At 45.6% G+C, this 14784-nt stretch overlaps 1 pseudogene across 1 annotated transcript; it reads right to left on the bottom strand.

The window, feature by feature from the left end:
• Nucleotides 1-9998: 9998 nt before the first annotated feature.
• On the bottom strand, nucleotides 9999-12598 carry LOC149821512 (L-type lectin-domain containing receptor kinase VIII.1 pseudogene; annotated as a pseudogene). The gene has a single exon (XR_016426885.1). The product of XR_016426885.1 is annotated as an L-type lectin-domain containing receptor kinase VIII.1 pseudogene (transcript).
• Between the last annotated feature and the right edge of the window lie 2186 nt (nucleotides 12599-14784).

Here is a 14784-nt window from a genome sequence, read left to right as displayed (position 1 = left end):
CGACACCCATAAGCCCGTTAAGGAATCCCGCCTGTGAAAAAGGGATAATATATTACAGTCTGGTCCACCTCGAATAGCTACTTCACCTTTGGGCACAAGCTTACTAAATGCATAGCATCACGTTCTACGCCACTGTGGCAGTCCAATGAGTTGTAGCACCATAGTTGTTTTAGCTGAAAATTCATCTCGTATAGGACCCAATGGTCTGGATGTTGCCAGAGTGTAGGAAGTAAAATCTACGAATCGATAAAATCATTTTTCGTTCCAGAGACTTATCGTGATGAGGATGTTACGAATAAACCTTGGATAAGAGGTTTGTTCACTTACCTTTCCAACTTTCGAAATGTCTACGCACTCATCATCGTTGTTCCAACAATGTAGTGCATCTGCGAATCCTATGCCGTATGGCTTTCGCCGGACGTACATCTGTTGCACGAAATAGCAAGGTTTAACCACCAAGAAACGTGAGTATGTCATGAAAGCAAACAGAACAACAGCGGCCCAGACATACCATGAAATACGGGCTGATGATGCGTACTGTATTGCTCATTGGGTTGCTCTGAATGTAATTGACAAAATCATACATTGTCTGGTTGCACAAATTTACGAACTTCAGAACATGCAAACCGATGACCTAGAAATTGATAGTGGACAAATACTTACAAAATTACTGATAGTGTTCCTATCTGCAAATTCATCTTGCATCTGCTCGATGTCATCTACGAACTCGTCAGGGCGTTGCCGCCCACCCGAGACTGTGGATGTTGCACTGAGTGCACCATGAGCATGGTATTTCAGGATTGGACATTGAAATTATTGTCTACAGTAAACAACACTAGTCCAAATACGACATGAAAAGGCAAATGTTCACTAAACCGCTCAGGCGTTTCAAAAAATATACCTCTTAAGCGCTAGTCCTGGTACTGTGGATGTGGTTGTCTTCTTGTTCAAGGCCGTGCGTGGCCGTTTTGCTCCCATCGTCCACTCCATTGGCGCCGTGCCTGGTCGTTTAGCTCCCATCCTCCTATCCGTTTGCTCCGTGCCTGGTCGTTTTTCTCCCCTCGTCCACTCCTCTGGCGCCGTGCCTGGTCGTTTTGTTACCATCGTCCTCTCCGTTGCCGCCGTGCCCGGTCGTAGTGCTCCCATCATCTTTGGCGTCGTGCCGGGTCGTATTGCTCCACTCGTCCTCTTCTTGGCAGCCATGGCTGGTCGTACTGCTCCGATTGACCCCTTCTTCAGCTCCATGCCTGGACGGAGATATCAATGGCACCTTTGCAACGCAGATACTGAAACACCATCCTCACCTACAAAGGTAAAGTTCTTTAACGTGCAGCCATTTTTTGAAAACAGTCCGCTAATTAATTGATTGCGTTTAAAAAAAATATAAATATGGCTTTTCGCATGTCGCCTTTTTTTTATAACCGCCACCAAATTAAATGCTTGCGTTCGAAGTTTTCAAAAATACGTCTTTCTATGCCGCTCATTAAGTTTTAAATATTCAAAAATACGTTTTCCACGTGTGATTTGACATTCACAAATACCTTTTCACGATTATCGTATATGAATACAAACCTTTGTGCCATCAGATCTCGTTAAATTATTGTTCATGGCTTAGATCGCCAATACTTTGTGCGATATTCTTTCGAGGCGAAGACAAATACAGCAATTGCTAAACAGAAATGGTATATCTTAGCGATGCCAAAGAGGTTAGGCAATGCCACGATTTCTGAAGAAACATCTATTTTCGTTTAAAGTTTATTTATTACCGAGACCCAAAGTCGGAAAGATGTAATAATAAAGAATTAAACAGTAAAAGAATTTCACGTTACCGCAACTCATTATACAATTACAACAAATGTATAGCGTGATAAAAATGAAAATCTAGGATTTATTCCGAGTCACTGGACGAATCTGATGAAATTTCATAGACTTGTCTCTCACTTTTTATTGGTGGACTGTCTATCCTGGGTGGCCTCTTCGTTGCGAAACCTTGCCTAAGAAGACTGGTCATCATGTCCACCACTGCATTCAATTGAATGCCCATAGTGCTTACTTCTGTCCTTAATTTCTTATTCTCCCTCTCAATAAGTTTGAACCTTACAGCAGAGACAGTCTTCTCTTTTGGAGCAAGTGTTCGGTCTTCCTCGTGCTTTGTTACTGAGGGACTAGTCGTATTAACCAGAGCGAGACGACGTTTTGGTTGTAGAGGCTGGGCTACAACATCAGAAGGGACAGTTGGGAGGCATGGGTTGACAATTTTCTCAATCTTCTGATTTCGCCGCATTGGTTCCCAATAGCTTTCGAAATAGAAGGGATCAAATTGTCGTCCTTCATGATCATACAATACGGCAGGGAAACCACCTGAGTTCCAATTTAATAATTCGTCCCTGTAGCGATCGCTCCAATTCACGTGCCTGCCCCCACCAATATTCATCTTCCTTCTCACCTCCAAAGGCTTATTTGGGATAGACTGCCCCAAGCCAGATTGTAGGAGAACTCGACTACCTTGCTGCAACTCGGCTTCAAAATTGCAGAATAGCCACAAATTGCGGTCAGACAATCTGGCAGCATCCGCAACAACGTCTTCATCATCGCCCCCATCTCCATAAGGTCTCCACAAAACCTGTACATTGGTAATTCTTTTTAATAACGAATGACAAATATATTAAAATTTATTTACGCATGATATGACAACAACGATATGCACTACGGAAGACAATCCTGCAGCGATGTATACTTAACAATGCTGAACATTACAACGATTTATAATACTCAATGGTAAATGCTGACGCGATTGTAAACAATTTTAGAACGTTTACCTCGTTTAATTGCAGCCCATCTAAAATGGACTTAGCATTATAAACTGCGACGTTTATTCTGGCCCAGTGACCGATCTTTGGAAAACCACAAATCGGAGGGCCACACCGTGGGCGCAATGAGATAATATGTTCCAACGCCCAGGCCTAACAAAAAAAATATTATTAGCAACGCCACAGACTGCAATGAGATTTGTCTACAAATACTAAGTATGTAATCAACAAATACCTGAACAAATGGCCAAAATCCGCCAACTGTTTTCGTACCATTACTCGCACGGTGGAGTTGACTGTACAGGTGTGCGAGCATAGCGGCACCCCAGGCATAGTTGTCGACTTCGTCTAAGTCTGTCAGGTACTGCAGCCACATGGAACTTATTCTCGAACCAGAACAATCGAAAAATAATGTAAGAGCAAAAAAATATAGAAGGAAGCCGCGCAACTCTTGGTCAGCTGTTTCAGATGCACAAGTAGCGGAGTGGCCTTCCCATTTATTACGAAAAAATGAGACCTTCATTGATGTGGAATTGCTTCCACCAGAAATACATTGACTCCATTCGTCCATCGACATCCCTAGAAGGGCAGTGCAGTTTTCCCTTGCGTTATAGTTTGAATGTCGTAATAGGACAGCACTGCCATCGCACTTAAGGCCAGTGATCCTCGCCATATCTTCTAGAGTCATGGTGATCTCAAAAGAATCAAACTGGAATGTGTTAGTCTTATCATTCCACTTTTTTACCAGGTGAGTCATGGTATTCCAGCAAGTTTCAAAATATTGCTGGTCCAAAAGGCCACCAAAGTGCATATTTTGTAGTCGGTCCTTCTGATATGCACTCAGTTGACCATACCAAGACAGAACTACAGGCCATTGACAACAACCTTCGAGCTTTTCACCTGATGCTCTACTTCTCTTGTGACCTCCCTGTAACACAAAATAACATATTATTCCTACAAATTATAAATTACTTTCATTTGTACTTATAAATACTATTCTACTAACCGCTATAAATAATATCGGTTGCAGACATACTATCGTAGTAATCGCTATAAATATCAATACCTAACACAGTAATCGCTATACCAAAATCGCTAAACATATTATTAAATCTTCGGAGACAGGACAGATATATTTACCTTGGTCGCTATTTTCTGCTGTTCTCCCTCCAACCTGGGACTTTCTGGTGGGTCCACTGCCTCCAACTGCCTTTCAATCTCCATCTCTACCGGCTCCACCGTCATATGCCTTTCTCTCGCCTTCCTTTCTCTCGCCTTCCTTTTCTCATCCTCCTTTTGCTTCCTTTCTCTGTCCCTATTCTCCTCCTCCTTCTGCTTCCTTTCTCTCTCCTTTTCCGCCTGCTCCTTCTGATTCCTTTCTCTCTCGCGTTTCTCCTCCTCCTTCTCCTTCCTTTCTCTCTCCCTTTTCTCCTCCTCCTCCTTCTGCTTCCTTTCTCTCTGCCTTTTCTCCTCCTCCTTCTCCTTCCTTTCTCTCTCCCTTTTCTCCTTCTGCATCCTTTCTCTCTCCTTTCTCTCCTCCTCCTTCTGCTTCCTTTGTCTCTCCCTTTTCGCCTCTTCCTCCTGCTTCTTCCTTTCCCTTTCCTTTTCTTCCTCCTCCTTCTCCTTCAGCCTCCTTTCTTTCTCTTCGATTTCTTGTTTCCTTCTTTGCCGCAGTTCTTTCACCTGCTTCTTCCTTTCCCTTTCCTTTTCTTCCTCCTTCTCCTTCCGCCACCTTTCTTTCTCTTGCAGTTGTTGTTTCCTTCTTTCTTGCAATTCTTCCTCCTGCTTCTTCCTTTCTCTTTCCTTCTCTACCTCCTCCTCCTTCTCCTTCCGTTGCCTTTCCTTCTTTTCCTCATTCTCCTTCTACTGCCTTTGCATTTCCTTAGCTTCCTCGAACTCCAACTCCCTCCTTCGCCTTTCCTTTTCTTCCTCAAACTGAGGAATATTCTGTTCCTTCTCTTCCTCCTCCTTATTCATTTGCCTTCGCCTCTCCTCCGCCTCCTTCAGTAGTCTTGCCTTGTGTCGCATTGCTCTACTCTCCAAGTTTCTCCTATGAGCCTCCGCCAGCATATTGCTAACATCCCTTTCCCACTCCTCCGCCTTCTTCTTCCTCTTTTCCATCTGCTGTGCGTTAATCCTCCGCCTTCTATTTATATTCTCATCAATATTTCTGGCCTTTGCCTTCTCTTTGTCATCCTTGTTCTGCATCTTTCATTCTTCAGAGTTCTTTCTTTGGTCCGCAGCCTCGATATCTGATGGATAATCCTCCGCATAATACGATTCCAAGGCTTTTTCCTTGTCTTCATCGTTCTCAATCTTAAGTATATTTTGGTATCTTTCAAAAACTTTAGATAGATGGGACTGGCGGATCACTTCTCTAATAGACAACCCATAGAACGACGGGGTATCTCTAATCTGATGAGGCGCAGACATTGCTAACCTGCACAACACAATACACGATCATCATCATTAGAAATCGTCAAAATATTTGGGTTCATAATACAAATCGTTGTATAAGAAGCATTCTTCAGATTGAAGAAAGAAAACTTACACGAAACTCACCGAAACGATGAGAATTTGGATATTCCAACTGTAGAGTAAGCAACAGTAACAACTAATACGCAACAGAAGGTGGCAACGATGCTGCGACTGCGCGTAAGACGGAAACAGATGCTCTGGTAAAAAGGAAAGGATGCTCTGGCAACTCGAGATGAAAGCAAAGAATCTCCGGTAGAGTGCTTAGAGCGAGAAAGGATTTTTTTGAACTATTTGTATCATACAACATAACGCTTGCTACATACGCAAACTCTGCGGAACGTTTTCCCGCGATATTGATGGAGGGAAGTTTTGTCATTTTCACGAACCGACGATTCAGTTTTCTAGAAGGAGGGCATTTATGTCCGTCCGAGGAAGAGGAAGCGAATGACGGTAAAGGTTACTTAAGTCTTTGCTGCGGCACCAAATTACGATGCAATATGATGGCGACCCACATGGGGATACATGCCGGTCTGCATCTTATACGTGGCGCGGTTTGGAACCCCCGAACATGAGATCTCAGTACCGGCTATGTAAATTCTTCCGCAAATCGCTATAGCGATTTGTAGTGTCTTCCGCAAATCGCTATAGCGATTTGTAGTGTTATCAGTAAACAAATCGCTGTAAATCGCTACCCGAATTAGGACCAACTTGTCAGGGCCATATCTCCCTAACCGGAGGTCATATTCCAAATCCGTAAAAAGTGGTGCCTTCATTATTGAGTCTAGTTTATTTCTGTAAATTTTCAGCAATTTTTATTGTCATTTCATTCCCCATTTTAACTTCAACGATACATTACAACCACAATCATAAAAAAAAAGATTGCCCAAGCTAAGAGTCTTGAGAGAGTAGAAGAGGGCCTCACCACCCACCGAATAACAAAAAATACAACGACTCAACTTCAAGTGCAGTAAGGACCCAGAGTCGAATAAATTTAGAGGCAGCTCATCAGTAAGGACCCACAACAGTCAATGTGCAGGTCAGTCGGTGCTTGATGGAGCAATGTAGGATCTTCTGATGGATGTGCACAGAAGCAGAAATAGAAGGGAGAGAGAGCGAGAGAGGGTTGATGAGCCCCCGGACCCCCCTCCTATAAGGGCAAAAGGCCATGAACACGCTGGGAGGATCCCTCAGACCCCCCTTCTGTAAGGGTAAAAGCTCTGAATCAGACTCCATAACTCTTCAAGTTGAATGATGCTACCCACACTGGGAGGAGCTCTCAGACCCCCCTTTCTGTAAGGGTAAAAACTCTAAATCAGACTCCACAACTCTTCAAGTTGAATAATGCTACCCACGCTGAGAGGAGCTTCCAGACCCTCCTCCTGTAAGGGTAAAAACTTTGAATCAGGCTCCACAACAGTCAATGTGCAGGTCAATCGGTGCTTGATGGAGCAATGTATGATCTTCTAATGGATGTGCACAGAAGCAGAAATAGAAGAGAGAGAGAGAGAGTAAGAGGGTTGATGTTCATGGCCTCCTCCAGGGGAGATTTCTTTCTCGGATAATCCTGCAGTGCAAAGACTGGGTCTTAAATAATCATCTTCGGGGCACTTAAGTCTTTACAACCACTCATTTTCAAGAACAGTCATTTTTTTTTGCACTAATGGAGGAGAGGGTACTTAAGTCTTTGCAATCGCATCAAACTCCAACGCTAATTAATGCTGACAAACATGGGGATACGAGACGCACATGCTTACATACGTGGTGCTCTTTGGGACCCCGATCATGAGATGTAGCTAACTGCCCTGTTCGGGGGGAGAACATATAACCTGCTTCGGTAATTAAGACCACCATTTCTCGTGGCTGGTGTGACTTTTTACTCTTTTTACTATTGTTCCTTTTTCTTACACTGCATGATTTTGACTCTCTTGTATTTCTTTCTCTCTATCTGGTTAAGTGGAAAGATTGATTGTGTCGATGTTGTTCGGCCTCCATCCCCAGCGAATGCAAGAGGAGAGCGGATCCTGTAAAACGCTGGGTGAGATTGCGGATCCTGTAGCTCAGTACAAGTGGGACCTACAGACGGGTGGGGGGTTTGTTGTTGTAGACGCTGGGTGAGATTCGTTTTACAGGATCCGCTCTCATGCAAGTGACCTGGTTCTCTCGCTTTCTGCGGAAGTGCACATGGATTGTTTTTTCTTTATGTTTTCCCGTATGCAGTTTTTTGCTCCCACTTGTTTGGCAGGATATCCTTTTAATGCTACGCCTTTTGTTTTTCGGTTGTTACTTGCTTGTTTAAATGCTTCTAAGGTATGCAATCTGTTTGAAAAGCTTGATTTGTGGACTATGATTTGGTGTTAACAGATTGAAAGGATCACTTGTAATTGTTTTTTTAGGCAGTTTATAATCAAAACATTTGTTTCATGGAAGTTTAGAAGTAGAGAGCTTCTTTTAGGATTTTTTTTTAATGCATGATACAATCCTATGATGTGATAGTGATGATTATGTTTACCTTGAATTTAAGTGTTGATTAAGTTTGTCTTGAGTTTCAGGTTCTCTATCATACCAAAACGTGGTTAAGACTTGGTATAATAAAATTGTTCATGCATAAGCAAAGGGATTTATGACCCTTGGGTAGGTTAGTAAATCCTTGTCAGATTCCTTGTGATACAAATATATTTTATTCAATAAGATAGCCTTATTGCATCATCATACATCATACATACTGGGTTCAATCTGGAAAAAAAATACCACTGTTTTTTTTATGAAACTTTTAATTATTTCCTTATCTTTTAATTACTTTTGTTTTATCTGAGAATTATAGTCATTGAATTACAGCTTGGTCACCTAAAGTGTACTTAGTTATCATGCTCCCCGAACAAGTCCAGAATAGTAGCATAGCTCGACACTAGGCGACACATAAGCTTAAACTCTGCATGAGTGTCAACTGATCGATCTTTTCATTTAGATTTTACAGAATAGGTTGCATTGTGGCTGACTATCCCACACGACTTGATTACTAGATAACGTGTCAATCATGTAATTGGTCAAATCATCTTACATCATGCTCTCCATCTTGATTTCTTTAATTAAAATTGGGATTGACACTATCATAAAAAAAAAAAAAATGGTATTGACAGGATGTTTTTTCACAGACAACAGTAGCCGCATTGAAAAAAAGAATCTCCAAAGTTCCTAAGAAGTGGATTGGCAGGGTTTTTCTTACAAATTTCTTCCATTCAAGTTGTTGAATCCATTATAGTAGAGGTTGCTGATGGTATGTTTACCATTGTTTAGAAAAATCTGGTTTGTTATATGGAAAAAGCCCTGACACATTACCACATTGTAAATACTCCTTCATGAGTGCTTGTGTAATGTACTGTCTTCTTCGCCTTGGCTGCATGTAATCTCTCTCTCTCTCTCTCTCTCTCTCTCAGTTGCATGTTTTCACGGCATGCAAACTTTCAACCCTTATTAGTTTACCACAAAATTTGGGCCTGTTCTTTAGATTTGAAGAAAGATGGGCCTAGATTAAACTTTAAAGCAAAAATGGGTATTATTTTAAAATTTCCAATCCCCAAATAGTTTAGATTCCTTGCAGTTTATAAGTGGTTAGCCCTCTGCAAGTAGGGGTGGGCATCCGACCGAGCTGGCAAACGGGTCGGGTTTTGGCCCAGTTCTTAATGGGCTCGGATTTGAAGAGAAGCCCATTGCTCCAACGGAGCAAATGTGAAACGGGCTGGGTCCGGCCGGGCCTGACCCAATCCTAAAATGCATAAATGCTTGACTGAAATTATGGATCAATGGGAATAGCAATTTCTCATGCAACTGATTCTTAATTAGTTTAACTAATTAGGTAAACAGTAATAATTAACAAACAGCAATTTCTCATGCAACTAATTAAGTAAATAATAATAGTTATTCAAGTTACAGTTGATTTTTATATTATTAAAAAAAAAAAATTAAATAACTCTGACCTATCGGGCCAGCCCCATAGCCTGAAGCCCAGCCCACGTATATAAAGGACCCGGTTTCAGACCGAACCTAAAATCATGACCTAAACCCAACCCATGACGGGCAGGTAAAACGTTATAGTAATCAACATTGAAGTAACATCTGTTCCGTGCAGTTGGCCCCATTAACTATTTCGAGACAAAGCGCCGAACTCTTTATTTTGGCGTTTTACCCCATCCATCCCTCTCTTTTTACAATAACATTGTGTAAAATTTGTAAAACGCCCTTTTTACCTGGCCTCTCTTTTAGATCTGCAAAGCACCAAATTAACAGAACAGCTCTGTCTCTCTCATACATCGATAAACAACATACGCCTGACAGCACCAGTCACACTCACACCACCCCAGTCGGTGTGACAATACACAAGCCAAAGCTCCCATGAGGCCAATAACAGCAGCCTATCACTCTTCACGTGCCCAATCTCAACACCAACCACAGAAACCAGTCAAAAACACCCAAATCTCAAACCAAAGAGCGAATGACAAACGGACGCATGAAATTTACCAACCCAAACTCCCCAACTTCATAAAACGCAACCATGAACATTATATTATGGGAAGACAAAAAAAATACAACAAGCAGCGTCCCCCTTTGCAAAAATGTATATATGCAAGAAGCCAAGAATCTCTTTTGGTTGCAGAAAGAGACACCCATCTCAAAGCCAAGGTTAGATTCATGAAAAAAAACCGAAAAAAATTAATGAACACGTTTCATTTTAGTACCTTGTTAATTATGGCGACCCCTGACCAATATCAATCCTTGAATATGTAAACGATGTTATATACACAAAAGAATAATCAAGCGCAAAAAAACACCAACAAAAAATCACACCTGAAAACCTCCATTGATGGATCCTTCGGAGGAGGTCGAGATGGCAATCCCATTGTAATCCGACGCGCTGTCCTGCAAATTCATGAGCAAACTCGAGCTAAAGCTCAAGCTAGGCTTGGAGCTCGGCACCGCAGGCAGGGGGGCCTCACCACTCAGCATCTGCAGCACGTTCCTCATGTAGGGCCTGTGCAGAGGGTCGGGGTGGGAGCAGATGAGGCCCACCATGAACACCCTCCTCATCTCCGCTTCCTCAAACTCTCCCCCCATCCTCGCATCCGCGGCCTCCATCAACCTCCCGTCTCTATGTAGCCCCCAAACCCACTCCACCAAGTTCACCACTGCCTTCTCTATGGGCCTCCTCCCGCAGGCCACCTCCAGCACCACCGCGCCGAAGCTGAAGACGTCGGTCTTGTCGGTCGCCCGGCCGGAGAGTACATACTCCGGCGCCAGGTACCCCATCGTCCCGGCGGCGATCATGGCGTCCGGCGACTTGTCGTGCTCGACCTGCCGGGCGAGGCCGAAGTCGCCGAGCTTGGCGTTGAATCCGCCGTCCAGCATTATGTTGCTGGCCTTCACGTCCCTGTGGATCACCTGCTTTTCGCATTCGTCGTGGAGGTAGGCGAGCGCGGAGGCGACCCCGGCGAGTATCCGGCGACGGTGGCACCAGGGGAGCACCGGAGCCGGCTGGAACAGAGCCTTGTCGAGGCTGCCGTTGGGCATGAACTCGTAGACCAGGAGGATCTCCTCCTTATGGTGGCACCACCCCTGCAGCTGGACCAGGTTTCTGTGGCGCAGCGCCCCGATGATCGACAGCTCCGAGAGGAACTCGGCCCTGCCCTGCCCGTCGCTCGCATTGCTGCACCTCTTTACCGCCACAACCGCGCCCGTCTCCGCGATCACCCCCTTGTACACGGTGCCGAAGGCGCCGTGCCCGATTATCCGGCCGGGGTCGAAGTTGCGCGTCGCCGATCTCAGCGTCCGGTAGCTGAATTCACGAGGGGCTCTCACCATGTCCGACGCCGGAATCTCAGCCAGGCCGCTGCCGCCGCCACCTCGCAATCGAACTCCCCGGAATCGGAACCAGACAATTAGCCCCGCACAGGCGACGAGCAAGAACGCGCTAGCCGTTACGACTCCGGCGACGGTACCGGGGCCGGACTTGCAGAGCCGATTGTGGCACGGAGAAGGAGAAGGGATTCGGTCTGGTTGGGGGGTCGGAGAAGGGGCAGAAGAATTAGCCGCTGAAGAGGGTGGTGGGTAATTGGTGGTGCTAGTGCTACTAGTACCACTAGTCGGCGGGGTTTGAAAAGGATACGTGGGTGGAGGAGGAGGAGGTGGTGGTGGTGGTGGCGGAGAAGAGGAGGAGGAAGAAGGGAGGGAAGAGGCGAAGCTCCACCACTGGATGGTGTGGGTCTCGGTACTACCCTGGGTGGACCCGGAGAAACCGACGAACGCGAAGTCGAGGAGGTGGGAGGCAAGGTCGACGTGGACGGACAGGATGGGATGGGAGGGACGGAGGTTGGAGTAGGAGACGGAGACATCCAGACGGGAGGCGCGGCCATCGTAGTCGATCCAGGCATTGACGATGTCGCCGGACTTGAGGTCGATGGCGTGCGGGTCGAGGTCGGCGACGGCGGTGGAGGTGAGGGAGCCGAGATCGAGGCCCACGTGGTTGCCATTGATGTCGCCGAAGCTCACGTCCATACACGTGTCGAACTCGACGGCGACGATGGTGGGGTTCGGGGGGTCGAGCGGGGAAAGGAGGCCGAGGTACCCGCCCGGGTCGCCGAGGGTGCGGTCGTCGGGGGCCAGGAGGAAGGCGAGTCCGGCGCCGATGGAAGAAGGGTTGAGGTTCGAAACCGAGAAGGCGAAGGTGGTGGTGAACGAGGCCCTGGCTCCCGTGGTCGGGTCGACTAGGCGGATGGGCTCCGCGTAGAGGGCTCGTCCCGCAGCGGAGTTGGGCACGACGACCTCCTGCGTGAGCGCCAGCGTCCCGTTCTTGACATGCGCATCGCCCAGCAGTTTCAGCCTCCCCAGCGTCAGCGTGTTGAAGTCGAACTCCGTCTTTTTCCCTTCGCTTTTGCAGCAGCCGAGGATGGTCAGCAGCAGCAGCCGGAAAAGGGACAATTTATGCTGCCGCATACTCGCATTGGTGGCTTCTTTTTTTCCGAGCGGTTTTAAGTAAAGGAGAGAAAAGCAGACAGGAGAGAGAAGAAAGAGGTGAGAGGAAGAAAAGAATGATGGAGAGGAGGAGTGTGAATGGAGAGACAAAGGCCATTTAGGGGTGTCAGCAGTGTCCCCACCAAGACAACGGTAACCTCCTCTCTTTCATTTTTTTTTTAATTAATTCACGAGCCTGTTGCACAAAATGACAGTAGGGGTGGCTGACGCATCACATTCTTTGGAGTAAAGTAACAAACCCCCCATCACTCTCTGTTCCCGAAATGATAAAAAGAAGCATTTTGATAAAAAAATAGCTGGCTGTAAAATTTTATGGTAAGTATATATATTTTTTTTCAATGTGAGTTCTTAGGTTTTACCACGTTCCAAGGCCCTGTTTGGAACGGATAGGAGTTAATGCATTTGGCAAAAAGTTAGTCAAACTACTTGTTTGGAAACTGGTAGCTGGGATGGGAGTTAATGCATTTGGGATGAGAAGTGGCTGCAAATAGGGATGGCAGTGGGGCGGGGCGGGGGACAAGGTCTCCACCCCCACCCCGCCTCAAGATTTTATCCTCCACCCCCGCCTCCATCCCCGGTGGGGAATGGATTTTATCCTCCATCCCCGCCTTCATCCTCGTTTCATGTCCTCCATCCCCGGTTCAAACGGGGATGAGGCGGGGCATGGCGGGGATATTGTGGGGAAAAGTGGTCGGGACGGGGATCGTGGCGGGGACAGAGCGGGGCGGGGCGGGAAAAAGTGCATGTCTATCCCCACCTCTACCCCCGAACGGGGATGGATTTTAACCTTCGTCCCCGCCTCCATCCCTGTTTCATACCCTTCATCCCCGGTCCAAACGGGGCGAGGTGGGGCGGGGCCCCGCTTTCCCCCAGTCCACTGCCATCCCTAGCTGCAAATTAAATTGAAATCCAGGATTTGGCAGCAGCCACTTTTCTTAAATGACACTTCCCATCCCAGCTACTAGTTTCCAAATAGAATCTAAAGTCATGTTGAATAATGCAAAAAAAAAAAAAGTGTTGGCCCCGTAATCAGAGTTGAACCAGGTGAGAGACAGTTCTCAACCAAACCTAGCATACCTCATTAGCAACACAACGCTGAAATCTGGTCACGATTGCTAGTGATGGCAAAAGTACGATCAGTGTCCAAGGTACCTTGGATGCCGTTCATCATCAAAACGAAAGGCAACCACAATCGAACAAAAAGGCTTTTTTGTTTTGGACAAATGGCAGCCGTCCATCTTCCAACCATTGATCGCTCTTCTCCCAAGCAAACAGCATCGATAAGTTTTGTATACACTAAAAGTTGATTCCTCTTAAACCTGTTCACATGCATGTTTGTTACTAAACAGGCCATATAGATCACATAAATTTAAAAAAAGAAATTAAAAAGTAAGGCTGTCGGCACCCTACTACGCAGTCCCCAACTATACCAATGGGTTTTGAACCTGCACCGTCCCAACACAAGGCGACGTGCACCAGCTGCTCCTACCAAACAAGCAGAGCCCTTGTTGGTGGCCTACCTCAGTTATGAATGCATAAAACTGTATATATTTCTAGTTATGAACGCACAAAACTATTGAGTATGAATCACCTTTTTCATGTTTTTTGCATCTTTTTTGTAGACCGACCTTATGGATGTGATATGCAAGATTTATTAAGTAGAAAATGAGTTTTAAATCATGTGATTTGACATATAAGTAGGTTTTTTAAGGGATCTGAATTTTTTTTAAGGCAAAAAAAGAAAAAAAGATACCTTAAAAAACCTGCAATGCACTAAAACTTCATGACTTAAAAAATCATATTTATAAATCCAAATAACACTATCTTAGTTTGATCCCTTGCAAACAAATTAGGCTATGTGGTCAGATTGAGTTGATAAAGCTTCAACCTATGATTTTTCAGCTAAATAGTTTTGTGCCTCCAAAAACTCCAAATATTAACTCAATATATATATATATACCAGCTATGTTCACCCATTGCAACGTGAGCAGGTTGGGTAGGGTCACAAATCCCGGGTCATAGTGTGCAAGAAATCCGACCCATTGCCCGGCCCTACCCTCGGATGCTTTTTATCCGTGTAATGAACAGCGTCTAGCCACCACTCATGGGTATTAGATCATTTATATCATAGATGGGATCCACAAGTTTTTTGGAGCCGTTAATGGTATAAATGAACAAGTTATAGAGCATATGAAGTGGACAGCTGAGAGAAGCAATCCACTAGGCCTAGCGCATCCGAGATAGGGGTGGGCAACGGGCCGGGCAGCCCGCCACAGGCTGAGCTTGGGCCTATAGATTAGGCCCGAACTGGACTTTTGGCTCGGCAAGAACCGGGCTTTTGGCCTGGCCTGCTTAGGCCCATGTGGCTAACAGGCGGGATGTGGGATGGGGTTTTCCCAACAGGCCAGTCCGGCCCGGTCTATTAGCGGGCTGGGCTAGCCCATTGCACACCCCTAATCCGAGGTACCTGTGA

This window comes from Nuphar pumila, chromosome 12 (assembly GCF_984573655.1).
Source record: "Nuphar pumila chromosome 12, dmNupPumi1.hap1.1, whole genome shotgun sequence".
Lineage (NCBI taxonomy): Eukaryota > Viridiplantae > Streptophyta > Magnoliopsida > Nymphaeales > Nymphaeaceae > Nuphar > Nuphar pumila.
This window is presented reverse-complemented; position numbering and strand designations above follow the sequence as displayed.